This window comes from Arvicola amphibius, chromosome 4 (assembly GCF_903992535.2).
Source record: "Arvicola amphibius chromosome 4, mArvAmp1.2, whole genome shotgun sequence".
In the NCBI taxonomy this organism is placed as follows: domain Eukaryota; kingdom Metazoa; phylum Chordata; class Mammalia; order Rodentia; family Cricetidae; genus Arvicola; species Arvicola amphibius.
Window position 1 is genome coordinate 129,571,951 of NC_052050.1, and position 16,024 is coordinate 129,587,974.

The 16,024-nt window shown below is 47.5% G+C and overlaps 1 protein-coding gene across 1 annotated transcript in view; it reads right to left on the minus strand.

Annotated features, from left to right (window-relative positions):
- The window catches only part of Fat1 (FAT atypical cadherin 1), a 114,727-nt gene extending 99,565 nt beyond the window's left edge, over positions 1–15,162 (minus strand). The window contains 1 exon segment of the mRNA XM_038325562.2: positions 14,820–15,162. The gene's annotated coding sequence lies outside the window, so the exon portion shown is untranslated.
- Positions 15,163–16,024: the final 862 nt, after the last annotated feature.

A 16,024-nucleotide genomic window follows, 5' to 3' on the forward strand; every position in this document is an offset into this window, starting at 1 on the left:
AGTCCTCTGCAAGAGCAGTGCTCTTAACCATTGGCCCATCTCTCTAGCCCTGAGTTTTACTGTTATACGTAAGTCTTCAGGGCAAACATAAACATCAGTTTTTGAAAAGATAGGCAATGGGTATTGTATATCCTCTCTTACACACAGGGAATTATATTCTTAAAATCTTATGAACTTATTTTCATGGGGGGGGTTCTTTGGAACAGCAACTCAGGCTGGCCTCAAACTCATTATGTAGTTGAGGATGGACTTGAACTCCTGGTCCTCTTGCCTCCAACTCACACGGCTAGAATGACAAGCATGTGTCACCAAGCCAGGGAAGCTTACAGACTTGCACTAACACAGTATTGTAAACATGCAAAGCTTCTAAGAAAAAGTCCGAAACGGTGCTTTTACAGGCTCCCGTATAATGATACCTTCCAATCTCATTTCAAAATTTATCCTCAAGTTATTTCTTCATAAAAATAATTAAGTTCGCTCCCTATAGCCTGTCTTTACTGTCTCGTTTAGTACTATAAAACTACTTGAAGGAATTACAGTAATCACTACCATCAAATTTGTGCCCAAGTAATTTCTAAACACTAACGTGAGCACATTGTAAAAAGGTCACTTCATAATATAAAAACCCAAACAGGTGACAGCTCTTCCGAGGGCAAAGAAGCAAATCTTGTCCTGAGCATTGCCATTTTAGCATCCCTGCTGCCAATACCCCGTGTTCAAAACCCTGAACAACCTGTTACCCAGGGGTCCCAAAAAACTAAATCATCCAAGCATCGACGCGGGGGAGGGGGTGGGGGGGGGAGCGGAAAGGAGGCAGAACTTCAGGAAGGACAAAGGGTGACTGGGGAGAGCAAGAGGGAGCCTGAACAAAAGGTGGCCTTCAACAAGTGGGAAGGTAGGCCAGCTTCAAGGGGCTGAGAGCTTCTCCTGACCAGCTGTTTTTACCATGGCAACAAATTCATCCAGGAAAAAAAAAAAAAAAAAAAAATCAATGCATCTTCACAAGCTCCCAGTGCCAACAGCACAGTACCGAAAAGCACCCTTGCAAAGTAACCCTTAAATGAATATAAATAAATTGTAAGTGCTAGATAAGGTGAAAGGAACAGCAGACTGGAGGGCTGGCTTGACGACCCAGCAAAATTAGTACGGCAACATTAATTTACAGTCTCTTACCTCAGCCTCTGCCAACTTGCCCCATTCGTCATTTTACCAGAGGGGGAAAGGAGAGAACTGAGATGCCTAAAGCAATTAGCAGCTTAATTGATCCTGAATCGAGTTCACATTGGGCACCCTCAGCTGCTGTACGACCGTCACACCTCCTCCTCGGCAGACAAGTCAGGACACCACACACATCTCTGACCTCCAGGGGAATGAGGACTACGGAACAGAACCAAAGCCTCTCCCAAAACGACCTCTACGAAAACCTCAATGTGCTCGCCACTTCTAATACTTGGGGAAAGTTGAATTTTTATAAAAACAGCCCTGTAATTTTAACAAGACAAAAAGAGAAGTTCCATTCAGCTCAATTGCAGCCGTCAAGGTCACGTTACCCAATACCAGCACTTTCAGGGCATAAAGATTAAGAAAGGCAGAGGTCATGATCCAAACACATTTGAACTAGAAATATTAAAGTACAAGTTAGGAAAATGTTTTAGAGACTAAAAAAAAAAAAAAAGATATTCTACAGAAATGAGGCTAGCATGCTTTAGGAGACAAGGTTACTATGCTCTACTTCACGAAGAACAATTATGTCAAGAGCCCATTGTAACCGTGTCAGTGTTTGCTTAGTTTTACAAATAAAATACTACATAGCCGTCTATAAAAATAAAGTGGTATTTAACATACCGATATGTAGAGATACGGACTAGCAAAACTTCACCGATCCCATTTTTTTTTTTTTTTTGCCAAAGGAGGGAAGAAAAACTGTGTACGTACATGAATATGCTTCAAACTGAGAAAAATTCTTGACAGAGTCTCACAAATTCTTGACAAAACTCACACTGGTAACATTTGGGGTGGAAGAGGAATAAGCAGAAAGGGGATGTATTCGCTTATCCTGCACTATATTAATTTTTAGTTTAATTTTCCTATCATCTGCTTGCTCTTTTATTTAAGTCAAGTCCGTCAACAAACATTTAATGACCACCTCCTGAGAGTCAGGGACAGCGCTGGGCAAGTGAAAGGGAACCAAACTTGCCACACCTGATGGACGATGCGCTAAGACAAATAGGCCGCGAAGAGAAAAAGAGCCCAGTGGATGATGGGTAAGGGCTTCAGAAGAAGCCCACAGCAAGAGGCTGCCCACGAGCCTGGGGAAAGTCATTTCCAAATGTATTTCTCGAGCTTAGCATGAGTGAGATTTTTGAGAAGTAATGCCTGGATTCCCTAGGACACAGTGGAATGAGAAAACAGCTGAGAGAGCCCTGGGGCTGGAGCCCAGCGGGGCAGAGAAAGGGGGCAGGGACAGATTTAGGGAGAGGAAAAAAAAATCACCAAGAGATTTACTGTGAAATCATCTTAGATTTAGAGAGTGCTTCCAGAGTTTCCCGCACTAGCGTCTCACGGGAGCAGGAGGTGAAGGAACCAGCATCGCCATGCACTGCAATTGGTCACATTTTCTGATTAGACGGGGTTGTGTCATGAAGAGGACCAGTGTCATCTTCCACACATCATACAAGTGACACACGTGACCTCCCAGTGCTGCTGACACTGACCTCGTCCCCCCTCTTCTGCGATATGCCAGTTTCCTCCCTGCCCCGCTCTTCTGTATGATCCTCTCTGGAAGGAGAGCAAAAGGTAGCCACAGTTCCTCGGGTGGAGAATCTAGCCTGCAACTCGGAATTCTCTGAGGTTAATTTGTCCATTCTCGCCATTTTTATACTTACTCAACCACACTTTATGGCCCTCGATTTTACTCCTAATAAAATGAGAAACTGCGGGAAAATCTGGAGCAAGGCCGTGTGGTCGCTGACTGTGGAAGGGGTCCCTCTGGAATCTGTGTTGAGAGATGTGGGCAGCATGGGACAAAGCCAGTGGGGGGAGGGCATCCCCAATCCAAGGCTGCTACAATAAGACAGGAGAGAAGCCAGGGAACTTGAACCATTATGGCGAATGCCAGAGGTGGAGAGGAGGGGTCAAAATGCGTCGGTCGCAAGGTTCTCTGAGGAACTGAAGGAGAGAGACAGAAGCTGCGCAGAGCCAAGAGGACAGACAGATGGCATAGTTACTAGCGGAGTGGGAGAGCAAAAGCAGGAGGCCTCGAAACAGGGTCAAGAGTTCAGATTACCACAAGATGTCCCCACTACGGCTGTTCAGAAGAGTTCTCCCAAAGCCCACATGTCAGAGGCTTGGTAGCTAGCCCCATGGCACCCTTGAGAAATGATGGAACCCCAAATGATGGGGTCTAAAGGAACGGAGCCAGGTCACTGAAGGCAAGACCTTGAAGGGGCTATTGACCCTCAGCTCCTTTCCCTCTCTCCCCATCCCCACCCCAGCTCCCTGCTTCCTAGTCACCCTGAGGTAAACAGACCTTCTCCACAGCTTCCCACCAGGATGTCTGTGCCTTTGGGGCCAAAAGAACAGGGCCAAGTGACCAAGGACAGAAATCAAGAACCATTCCTCAGCCCAAGTAGATTACCTCAGATATCCACCACAGCAGCAGACAGGTGACTAACACACATGGCCGTGCAAATAAAGCCTTCAAGCAGGCAGCTGTGGTTTAAGTAGGAGGGTTCCCGCCTGGAGGCACTGATCTGAGAAACCGTCAGGATAAGGACAGCTTTTAAAGCTAGGAAGGGCAGGGAAGCCAGACAACAAGGAGCCTTGGTGAAGACAGAGGCAGGGAGAGGAGAAGGAAAGGCAAAGGGGTCAAATTAGCACCTGAGGTAGGTGAGGAAAGGAAGAAATAGAACAGGGAAACAAGAAACAAGACAGCAGTTCTCTTTGAGAGCTTGAGGCCTAACATCCAGACTTGGGCACGCTCTACCTATGCCAGCCGCTGCCATGATGCCCTTCCCAGCACCGCAAAGAAGCCCTGGGTCCCCTCCCAACTCCTCAGTCATAAGAGAAATCCCAGCTGATAAACATTAGTTGTCCTCGCCCCATGAAGTGAGCCAATCACATTGTCCCGTCGGATCCTCTTAGGATCCCCAAACCCCTCTCTTTCTCTCTCCATAACCAATTCGCGGGCGCCATAGGACGCACCACAGGCTGAGTAACTTTCTGGACCGCTCTGACTAGCATTTACAACTGGTCTGTTTTCTTTAAACTCTGAATTTGCTAACAGAAAGTCACTGTAATTAGGTGAAATTACTAAATAAAATCACATTTTTTTTTTAAAAAAATCACTTTTTAGGGAATTATTGATCCTACAGAAGTATTAACAAAGAACCATGGCTTTGGGCTTCACGATCAAACTGCTACTCTATGCAAGAGGAACAGTTACACAGAGGAAGGGGACCCACCATTCTGTCTAAAAAGTGTGTTATTATCTAAGTTTCATACTTAGAAAAAATAAACTCCAAAAATCATATGAGCCCAGGGATATCCTTTGATATTTAGAAGGCAGTCACAGGGCATGAACTCATAATTAAGTTGCAAATTCTAATTTATATTTCACCAAATGAGAAAAGAATGTGTACTAAGCTCAGCTTTCAAGAAAAGGAGCCTAGGGTCCCCGTAAACATTTTTAGTATAGAGCTCTAAAACTCATACATGTACATGAAAAAAATAACTTTTCTGGTAAAATTAAACTATCTTCACTAGAGGGCTTCATGTAAAATGTCCCAATAGCTGCAAATGCATATTCTTCATGAACAGCACACAGAGTCTGTGCAGAGACCATCACTACTAATTTCTGTAGGATTAACCATATCTCCTAAAAAGAGGAACTTTTTCTGACTCTCCTGTTTTCACCAAAAATTTTAAAATTTTATAAGCAATTCCCATGTTTAAGAGACGTGGCAGGCAACACCTCAAACTTCTGAATCCTGTTCAGCACTATGACTTAGAGAGAGGTCACTGTCCTCACACACACACCAAGGGGCCATTTTTATCCTCTACTTATTAGGAAGACAATACTGAACTTTTTACTCCATGAGAAATTACCAAAATTAAAGTTAAGAACCATGTGTGGTGCCCCCGCACCCGGCACCGGCCCACACGCACTCTGCAGCATCAGCAAGGGTCTCTATGGTTTCATTTGTTACTGAAGTTTAGGGCTTAATGTTCCTTTTACCTTCACCTGCTGTTTACTGGTGGAGACTGGACCCAATGCTCCATACCTACCAAGTCCTGACAGAGTCACTAAGCCAGCACCCCTCCCCACTTAATGTCATTCTTGAAGTTTTTTTTAAAGATCTCTAAATGTTAAAGAAAGTTATAGTTCAAAGCGAAGTCACAAGTTGTGAAAAAGAACTGAATGCAAGTAACTTATTTTAAAAGACCACTGTGCTTTAGATAAAATATTTAACGATCTGTAAGATTATTTAGAAGTGAAAAGGTATCTTCCCCTCAAACTAGAAGACGGTTACCCAGTTATAACGGTTGGTGGTTTCCAGAAATATTTACAATGGGGAGATCCAAAAGGCACTAAAGTTCATGTTTCTAATAAATTAAACAGAACAGTAATCATAAGGGTTTCTATTTTGTTTTTATTTTATTTGTTTGTTTGTTTTCTGTTTTTTCGAGACAGGGTTTCTCTGTAGCTTTGGAGTCTGTCCAGAACTCGTTCTGTAGATCACAACGATCCACCTGCCTCAGCCTCCAGAGTGCTGGGATTAAAAGCGTGCACCACCACTGCCCAGCTAAGGGCTTCTAGTCTAACAACGAAGAACTCACAAGTAGAATCTGTTTTCTGAGTACACGTCAGTTTGGCTTTGTTTTTTAACCCATGTACACAGAATTTTCAGTAAAGGGGGAGGGGACCTAGAACTAGACAGGCAGCTTCCAGCTTGGTATTTATCAGGTAATTACTTCTGGTAACTTTCTATGTTCTTCACTTCAACCCAAGAGGCAAACAGGATGACTACTCCAGCAGGACTTCTCTTAAATATTACTTTGAAAGGATCAGCAACGGATTCCAATCTGAGAACAGGCCTGACACACACAGTGCAGAACGGCCACCCTCCTCAGAATGGAAAACCAGCGCCCCCCTAATTTCCCTGCTCCAAACAATAAATAAATAAATAAATAAATAAAATTTTCATCTTCGGGACTGCTCCAGTGCGCATGCCTGAGTGCGTGCGTGCGCTAAGTGCACGTGACAGAATGTACATGGAAGTCAGGGGATAACTGTAGGGGTTTAGTTCTCTCCTTCTACCACATGGGCTTGGAATCAACCTCAGGGACGTCAGGCTATTTTTCTTATATATACACCCCCACTGGGCTATTTCACTGGCCCCCAAAATAAAAGTTAAAGGTGTTCTCACTCTAAGAAAGGCAAACACGGTTTTTGATGACCTGATTCTAATATATAATTTACTATGTACATGAATCTGTGGGAACAAGGCTATCAGAACTATGAAGCCGGCTTTTCTGGCTGACATAAGTCAAGACAGCAGGTACGGGGGCACGGGTGTCTCGGCTGACACGGCATCTGCGGATTCCACCTCTTCTTGACTGAGGCCATCCACGCTGATACTGCTCCTGCTCTGCCTGTCACACCCACGTTCCAGGACAAACTTTGCCCACAGAAACAGGCTGTTCACCTCCTGTGATTTAACTCCCTATCACCTAATGTGCTTCTCTCTGCAGACAGAAATAATTTACAGGATGCTGTGGAACAGTAAGCGGCAATTACCATGGCTACTTCTTCCACTCCCAAATTAGCACAGCCTTGGTAAGAGCCAAATTATGCTCCCTGTGCGCTCAGGTGCATGTACAGGCACTTCGCTAAATGGCAGGTCGGGAAGGGGGACGTTCCACGGAGAGTAAAGTCAGGGCGAGGGCCCCTCACCTTCCTTCCTCTCTGGGGAGAATGGGGGGAGCCCCATCCTCTTTCCCCATAAACCCCTGCATCTTCCACAGCTCTAGGGCTCAGCAATCTTTGGCTGAGCCCATAAACACAGGTTCCTCCCTGCTTAAAACTAAACGGCTCTCAACCCTGTGTTTCCTTTCAACTAACACCCTATTTTTCTTTTATATTGGCAGAGATCTCAATCAAAAGTACTTTCTCAGCACTTCTTTGACTTATTTTCACATTTCCTCCTTCCCCCTCCCCCACCAAACCACAGCTATCCTCAAATGCCTTACAGAAATCCTTCGCGGCCTTCCTGGCAACACACAGCTTCTTCGGGGATCACAAGCTAAAGTCAAAGCAAATGACCTTCTGTGCTCACCTTCCCCGATGTTTTATATACACATGCATACAACCCCCCACACACACATACATACATATGCCATGCTTCATGCCACTCACCTCCCTAACCAATACCCTGCGCCCTTCCCATTGTCCACGTGTCTAAAACAGAAAAGCAACCCACACAACACATTAAAAAACCAAGAACCTAAAAGGCAGTGCACTTTCCCAATTCTCGACTGATGCTCTGTACCTTATTCACACCAGAGTACAGTAAGACAAGCATAACCTTCCAGCCCGTCTTCCTACACAAACCTACACTGCCGCCTTAAAGATCTCTTCCTCAGAGCGTCCAACAGGAACACCCCATAGCTGGTGTCCTTCTTCTCCCGCCCCTAGAGAACAATCTTCCCCAAGCGCAGTCTGCTCTAAGCGAGACTATCTTACCGCTGGTTTCCCACTGCAAAGTAGCACCTTGCCCAGTGTACTTTCCTATATTCCAGTGCAGAGTCTTGATTCCCCCTGCCTCGCTCAAATCTGCAAGCAAAGGAATTAAACACAAAGGAAGGGACCAGAAGACATAAAACTGAAATCTAGCCCCCCCGCCCCCCGGCATTAACCAACTGAGTGAAGTCAGGGAGCTGAAATACAGTCTTTACAGCCTGCTGACACACTCTCCGATCCCTTCTTGCCCCTTGGCCCCTCAAACTGAGTTGAGATGGCCTTTTACCGCTGTCAAATCTCCATTTATAAAACATTACTGAGACGATGTGTCGATTTTTGTTTCAATTTCTCAGAGATGCTTCCCCCCCACACATACACCTGTGCCATTACCACCTCGTTCATACGTGCACTTATTCAGACTCAGTATTTTAACTATGTTAGAAATACTGCTTTCAGCCAGGCGGTGGTGGCGCATGCCTTTAACCCCAGCACTCAGGAGGCAGAGGCAGGCGGATCTCTGTGAGTTCAAGGCCAACCTGGTCTACGAGAGCTAGTTCCAGGACAGGCTCCAAAGCTACAAAGAAACCCTGTCTCGAAAAACCACAAAAAAAAAAAAAAAAAAAAAAAAAAAAAAAAAGAAAGAAAGAAATACTGTTTTCTTACCCCATCTCATTGAGCTTACTCTAATGTCTTTCTGATATCACACCCTCATTTGAACAGATTTACCATCCCCCCCACCTGCCTGCTAGCTCAGTTTATTCTTCTCTTTAAGATGTACTTTATCTCAAACTGTGTGGACATGTATCTGTGTGGGAGTATTGCGTGGGAGACCTTCCATCTCCACAGCTGTGTTATATATAAGTTGTTGCAAGCCACCAATGTGGGTGCTGGGAACAGAACTCAGGTCCTCTGCAAGAGAAGCAAGCACTCACTAACCATTGAGCCATCTGACTTGGTAGATTCCCAGGAGGTTTTTACAAAGAACTCTGGTAAATCTGAACTCTGCCTACTTTTCTAATACAACCCCAGTATCACTTACTTCAAACTAAAGGGGCACTTTCCCACAGGCTTGTATCCAGCCAAGCTGTCTTGAGCCCAGGACTCCAACCAGAGGCTGAGGACTCTGATCTAACACGACAGCTACGCCTCCTCCCACCTGAAAAATGATGCGAATGAAACTCTTCTACTACAGTTTGGTGGCTTCACCTTTCTCTGCAATATTTCCTTGTTTCCTTGTCCTTAACCTTTGCCCCATAAAAACTAACCTCCAGTCTTCGCAAGCCAACTTCCGCCACCACCATTCATTGTTCTGTGTGCCACCCTGGCCAAGAGAGAAGACAGTGGCCAAGTCCAGTGAAGCTTCACTGGAAGCAGATACAGGGGTTTCGCTTTCTCACAGCTGTGGTCCCGTTTCTCTCCAGTCAGCAAGCCACAATCAAGCCATACAATCCACAACACTATTTTCCACTGTCATTCCCTTGCCCTGGTATCCTGCCGCCACACACACACACACACCCCTGTCGTGAGGAGTTCGTTCTAACCTACCTCCTCCAGGTGCTCCAGCTTGTTCAAGTGTTATGATGTACTATTTTGATTCTAACAGACCATTTCCTACACTTCTCCCTCACTGGACTTCAGCTCTTTATGGGCTGGAAATCTGACTTGTTCACCAATGAACACTGTGCCTAAGTCCCGATGTTTGCAAAGTTTGCAAAGAAGACCCACAGTTGCTGGACAGATGGATAAAGGACAAGGAATGGAGAAGAGAAGGCAAGATTAATCAGGGGAGAGGATACACAGAAGGGTACTATAAGAAGGCTTCTGTTCCCCTTAACAGAAAATTCAGGCAAGGTCACCGGGCCAGCAACAGCATTACAGATGGTGGGCCTTTATGTGGCTCTACCCGGCCTAAAATGAAGTCACCACCACTTCAAAACCCTTCAGAACAGGCTACCGTTGATGCCACATCAGTGTCTCAGAGCAACTTTGTCACAAAACCCTATGCTTTAACATGCTATGAAGAACAAAAATTAAATAATGACTGAATTCCCAAGGGGCTTATACAAAATATGTAAGCAATCAATGTGTTTATCTTCACATATACAACGATCTCTTGGAATTAAGCAAAAATCTGAGAAGCATTTTTGGAAAAGGTGAGCTTTTTTAAAATTGCAAGAAAGGGTTGGAGATGGCGCAGCGGTTTAGAGCATTGGCTGCTCTTCTCAAGGACCCAGGTTCGATTCCCAGCACCCACATGGCAACTCGCGACCATCTGTAACTCCATTTCCAGAGGATTTCTGCCTCTGAGGGAACCAGGCACACACATGGCACGGGACATACAAACAGGCAACACATCCATAAAAGTAAATTTTATATTTTAAATTATTGTTATTTCTCCTCTAAGAAATAGCAATTTCGGATCTTAAATGATGTATATCATATTGTTTGAAAACACCTTTCCAGGGTCTAAGGACAAACACCTGCAATTACACAATTAAGTGAGACTTCCAAGACAATCCTTGGTTTCATCTTGCACACAATCTGCTCAGGAGAATACTTCCTTACTGTAAATTCCCAGTCATGAAGATTAGAATAACGAAGGTCCTTCAGGGTACAAATCAGCCGCTTAGGCAGCATGTGAGGCAATAGTGTACCAACTTGATTTGGTTTATTGAGTCTATGTAAAATCAGCCAGACCTGGGTGGAAAACAAGCAGTCCCAGAAAATGTCCTAAGAGCATTAAGTAGAGGGGCCCCTAGGTCCCTTCCACTTCTAACACATAGGGAAATGGCTTCTTCAGATTGGTGGCTCAAGAACTCAATCTGAAGATATATGTTCGGAAGGTGGAGCCATTCAAATGAAAACCTTACTGCTTTGAACACACCTCTTTAGCATGAATGTAACTCACCAGTCTACTGATACATGCCGTGAACCCAATAAAGACACGTCTAGAGGCTTCTTACCCTCAAAAATGAATTCACTGGTGGCCCAAATGACTTTATGAAGGCCCCCTAACAACCTTACTTCCTTCACAGTGGGGGATTAGAGGCGGGTGGAGGGGGGGGAGATCCTGGCTCATTTAAGATGTTAATTTTTCAAGAAACGGGCACACAAAGGCAAACTTCTAAATAAAACTTACACTAAGCTTGTAAAATACTACTTTAGTCAAAACTGGGAATTGCATTATTTTTAAAAAATCATGTTTTAAGTATCTGTTTATCTTAAAATAAAATATTGAACAAGGGGAGAGGGTATGTTCTCACTGCTAGATCAGAACTGTGATTCCCAAGACACAAAGCCAATAACCTAGAATGCACCACTAATAACCTGGGAGTAGGTGGATATGGATATGTGGTTGACTAAGACGGCTAACACTCTCAGACTGATGTGAAAAACATCACCATTCCTTAGGATTAGCACATAAAAGTGCTTTTAAACTATTAAATATAGACTACACGAAGCAGCAGAAATCAACTTTTGCAAAGTTAAGTACATACCTCTTAAATCTTTTCTGACTGTAATTTTCTATGCAAATTCCCAGTTTTTTTTTTTTTAAATCTACCAGGCACTCGGGAGTTGCTTAACAAAAGCCACTTAATGAAACCATAGTGCAGGCACACAAAAAAAATTAACTACACAGAAAATATTTGCGAATTTACTTTGCTATAGCACACAATTGTCTCCTTGTTTCCAAGGTCCTGCGATTCCCATCAGTGGGGGGTGGGAGTCTTACAAGACAACCAAAAGTTAGCTGCCTAAAATAAAGCATGGTGAGGACTATGAGGCAGACCCTCTCTTTAATACAAGACCTCACAAGTTTATCTTCCAGAGAACAGACAACTGCCCCGCGGCTTAGCCTAGCAAAGGAGCCGCATTCAACCTCGGCGTTGCACTCCTCATGGCACAGAACATCTAAGAAACTCTGCGACTCCATTTCGAGGATCCCACGCTCAAGTGATCGGCTCTGCTTTCATCTCAGTACTTGGGAAAGACTCCAAAGCCGAGGTAGACAGGAGTCGAACCAGAAGCGGGCAGGCACTCGTGCTCCCGGGTCAGACAGACCGGCGCTGCGTGAGTACCGCGCTGGTCCCGAAACCGCAGCGCCCGTCCCCCGACTCCGCAATCACCATTCCCCGCACGTCCCTCCCGTCCCTCCACCCCTCCGCCCCCGCATCCCGGAGCCGCGGTCGGCCACTCAACTCTGCAAGTGGGGCAAGGAGACGAGCTCCAGCCCCCGCCACAGTGCAGCCGGGGAAGCGTGGGAGGAAGGGCACTCACCCGGGGCCCCGGACTCCACTCCACCCGCAGCAAACTTACTGCAAAGTTGGCTCCAAGTAGCCACGGTGCGGTGGGGCGCAAGGCCCGGGTGCTCAGCGCGCCCGGCGGCGGGAGACCGCTGTGCCGGGAGCCGCACTGGGCTCGCACGTCCGCATGGCGCCGCCGGCCGTCCAAGCCCCGCCGCGTCCAGCCTGGCCCGCGCTCCCAGCGCCCCGCGGTGTGTATCCCTCCGCCCGCGGCCACGCCTGCCTGCGCCGGCTCTCGTTTCTCCAGCCCCGAGACTCCGGGATTCGGTGCGCGCAGCTCGAGACCCGCCCCGCCCCTGGTCAGAAGCGCCCGGGGACTACCAAGATCTGAGCTCGGCGTGCGCCGAGGCGAGCGCCCTCGAGGAGCTTGTAGTACTGTGGGAGGGACAGTTTGGGGACTGTTCTAGAATTTCGAGCTGGCTGCTGCGCCTGTTACTGCTGCGCGGAATTTTATTGGATGTTTTCTGCTAGGAAAGGGGAAACATTTGCTTATCCCCCCCCCCCACACACACACACACAAAATCGACAGTAAAGGGGGAGGAGAAGTCACCTACGGCGAAAGGGACACCTCCACACCCAGCCGCCACCACGCAGCTCTTTAGACTTCTCCCAACCTCCAGGAAATCCTCGAATCGGCATTTGAAAGCCTCGCTCCGAGTCTGCAGCCACCAGGGTGAAAAACTACTGAGGGTCTGGAAAGGAATGCAGTCAGGTCGGAATTTACTTCCTCCTGAAATCCACATTAAGGCCGGTGGTGGGGGGTGGAGGGGAGAGGTAGGGGGTGCACAAGTTTTCCCGAGACCTGTTAATGCAGAGACCTGTTAATGCAGATTTGGTTGGACCGCAGAACCTCCCGGACTGTGGCAGTGAACCCCAACGCTGGCCTCCGGGACAGACGCCCCCCAACCCCCGGGTCTGTAGGACTAAAAGCAGCTGAGCCTCCCTGGGTGCATTCTCAGCGCTTTATTCCACACCAAGGGTCCCGCAGTCTTAGATCCCGGCCCCACGGCTACAAGTTCTCCAGCGAGAATGGGAGATCCCCGGCTAACAGCCACCCCACTTGCAGAACTCCCTCTGGCGCCGGAGTGCCCAGCCAGCGCATCCCAGGGCTGCAAGTCCATCCACGGCGTGGGCAGTGCTCCAGGTACCAGCTGAAGCGCAATCTGGAGTCAGTCGAAGCCGGACAGTCTCGCTTTGGGACGCAGCCCAGAGAAGAGACTTGACCTCGGAAAGTTTGTGGGGCTCTAACATTTTAACGCCGCGACCACGAAGAGATCAGATTTCCCTAGGAGCGGGCGGAAGGGACTGCAGGGCGAACTGCACGGCAGCCGGGGGCTAGTGAGACTAGTTAAGGGAGCATTTCTTTGGCTCAAAGTGAAAGTCACTTAAGCCACCTTAAAGGAAGGTGACTAAAAATAAAGATAATAACAATGGTGTCTGGCAGGTTACGCTCAGGAAGAAAAAGTAGTGCCTGCAGAATGAGTGTGCTGATTTGTAGCTCTCCATTCTTCGCTCACTGTTTGGAACACACACAAATTCACAACACCCAGCAAATACGAGCATCATCATAACCCAAAGACTCGTCTGGCCGCGGCTACCAATTGCGCAAAGTGCTCGCGGAGTGACGGTCACAGTTCCATACCCGGAACGCTGCGAAAGGGAACGACCTGATCTCCAAGCTCAACCGGTTTGCGACCCTCGCGGAATTTTAACTCTCAGCAAAACACAACCACACAAGAAAGCCAGCCGTTGGGGGAGGGGATGTGAGAGGGCCTGGGGTAGTAATGCTAGGAGAAGGAAAGAACAATAAAAAGTATAAAGCCACACTATTCCGTAACATTAAATCGCTGGATTTTCTAAGTGGCACAAAGGAATTCCTGAAAAAAATTCAAATATATATGAATATTTAATTAGTGCTTAGTAGGACTAAGATATCTTAAGAATACTCACTATCCAGGCTAACTGATAAACCTCACTGCCTGGAAGAAGTTGCACTCGGTCTCTACAGGAACCACTGAGAGCCAAAGATGCAGTCTCCTAGGCTGACACATTTTGCTAATCTTTCTGCCACCAACGAAACGAAATGGAGATACCTTTTTAGCTACGAGCGAATTGCCTTTACATGAAGAGGAGTGTAGTTCAAGTTCCACGAACATCCTTTAAATAGTCCATCTTCCGTGACCCTGTCCCCAGAGCCTCGTGGAAATTAGGTGGAAGGGGGACTATTCCGTCTAAAAACCGTTTCCCCTCAGCACGGCTTCTGCACCCAATCCACGCAAGCTGATTTTTGGAAATGTATTAAGTGTGGACCGGTGTAAATGAAGGCTGTGATGGAAGCGACCGAGCTCTGTCTGGTCCACGTCCTTAGTGTGCCCAGCAGGTCCAAGTTCGAGGTCTGCACTGAGCTAGGAGCTGGGAGCGCGCCTTGCCCGGTGCTCGGACTAGAGGGCGCTGCGCCACTGCAGATCACCCAGTCCCCAACGCGCCCTCCCTGGGCACCATTTCTATAACAAGTTACACTGAAAATAATGCACAAACGGCTTCGCTTCTCAAGTTCTTTTGAACAGCGCTCTGTGTGTATTTTGTGAATTCCAAAAGCTGCGCATGCTTGTCTTCCATTCCCGCGCCCCATAAAGGGAGTCCAGTTCCCAAAGCGCAGACCCTGAGAGATTCACAAGAATTCCGCCACTCGCTTACATTGAAATACCCCCCACGTTATTTCATTTACGTTTAAACTTAAATTCTACAAGGCATGCACTGAACAAAGAACTCACCACAGTAGCCCGGTCCTCGATGCTCTTCCTTACAGTCCCCGGCAGTTGGGTAAATCCCACGCCGATCGGATTTTTGTTAGGAGCCGGGCTCGAAGTACCAACTTTGCCTCCCTAGAATCTTCAGCATATCCCCAACCAGAGTGCGATCCTCCAGTGCTGTCGGGACTCAGGTGGTCGCATTTCCAGTGGCTTCCGACCCGGGGAAAGTTTGAGCACCAAAAGAGGTGGAGAGAGAGAGCGCACGAGGTCTGGAGAGACAAGAGAAGGTCTTCGATGAGAAGCCAAGTTTGTCAGGACATGTCCAGGCAGCCAGCTGCCGAGTTGAGGAGTTACGGCCGGCAACTGCGGCGGATCTCTGCCTCTTTTCCCCCCCCCACTCCTCCTTCCAGGAGCGGCTGGGGGAGGGGAGGTGACGTCAAGGCTCCGCCTCGCCCCCGACTCCCGGGCGCTGAAGGGGTTCTCCGGCTTCAGTCGGCCTCCCAGCCAGTTGCAGCTGCGGACGCCCTGGCTGCAGCCGGCTCCCCCGCCGCAGTCATCTCCCTGGCCCCAGCCGTCCCCACGATGAAATATCCGCCACTCTTCTCCCCGCCGAGTCTTGGCGCTCAGCCAAGCACAGGCTACCTCGCACTCAGCACCGGATCAGGCCGCCAGGGTCCCCAGTTGCGCTTACCTCCGGGTCTTCCAAACCCAGTTGGGCAGCGTTTCCCACGCCTCGGACTGCAGGTGATGCTCTTCCTCTTCTGCAGCTGAAACTCGTCGCAACGTGTCGCCTGCCCGGGTTTTTGCTGGGCGGAAGCGCGATCAGTCTCAACAGGCTTATTGGACGACTCGGACTTTTTCGTCCTCCAACTTCTGGAGATGTGATTATCTTAAATAGTTCTTGTTGTCTGTGGCTGTCTGTGGTCCTTGTATTGAAAATCACAGCGTCGTATTTTTAATCTCCAAATCCTTTCCAAATGCTCCTGTCTTTAGACCTTGTCTGAATCATAGATTTCGAGGAGTAGTGGGGGAAGAGGTCGAGGGCGGAGCCAATTATTAACGTGTCTTCCAAGTGATCTCTAGTGATAGTGGCTAATACACAAGTCAATCGTCTACACCTCCAAACGACACAGATTTATAAAAATGCAAATCCTGTTGAAGCTCACTTAAAAGATGAACGCGTCGCTTTTATATAAGCATCCAGGCTCCGGGAAAATATCTGCTAT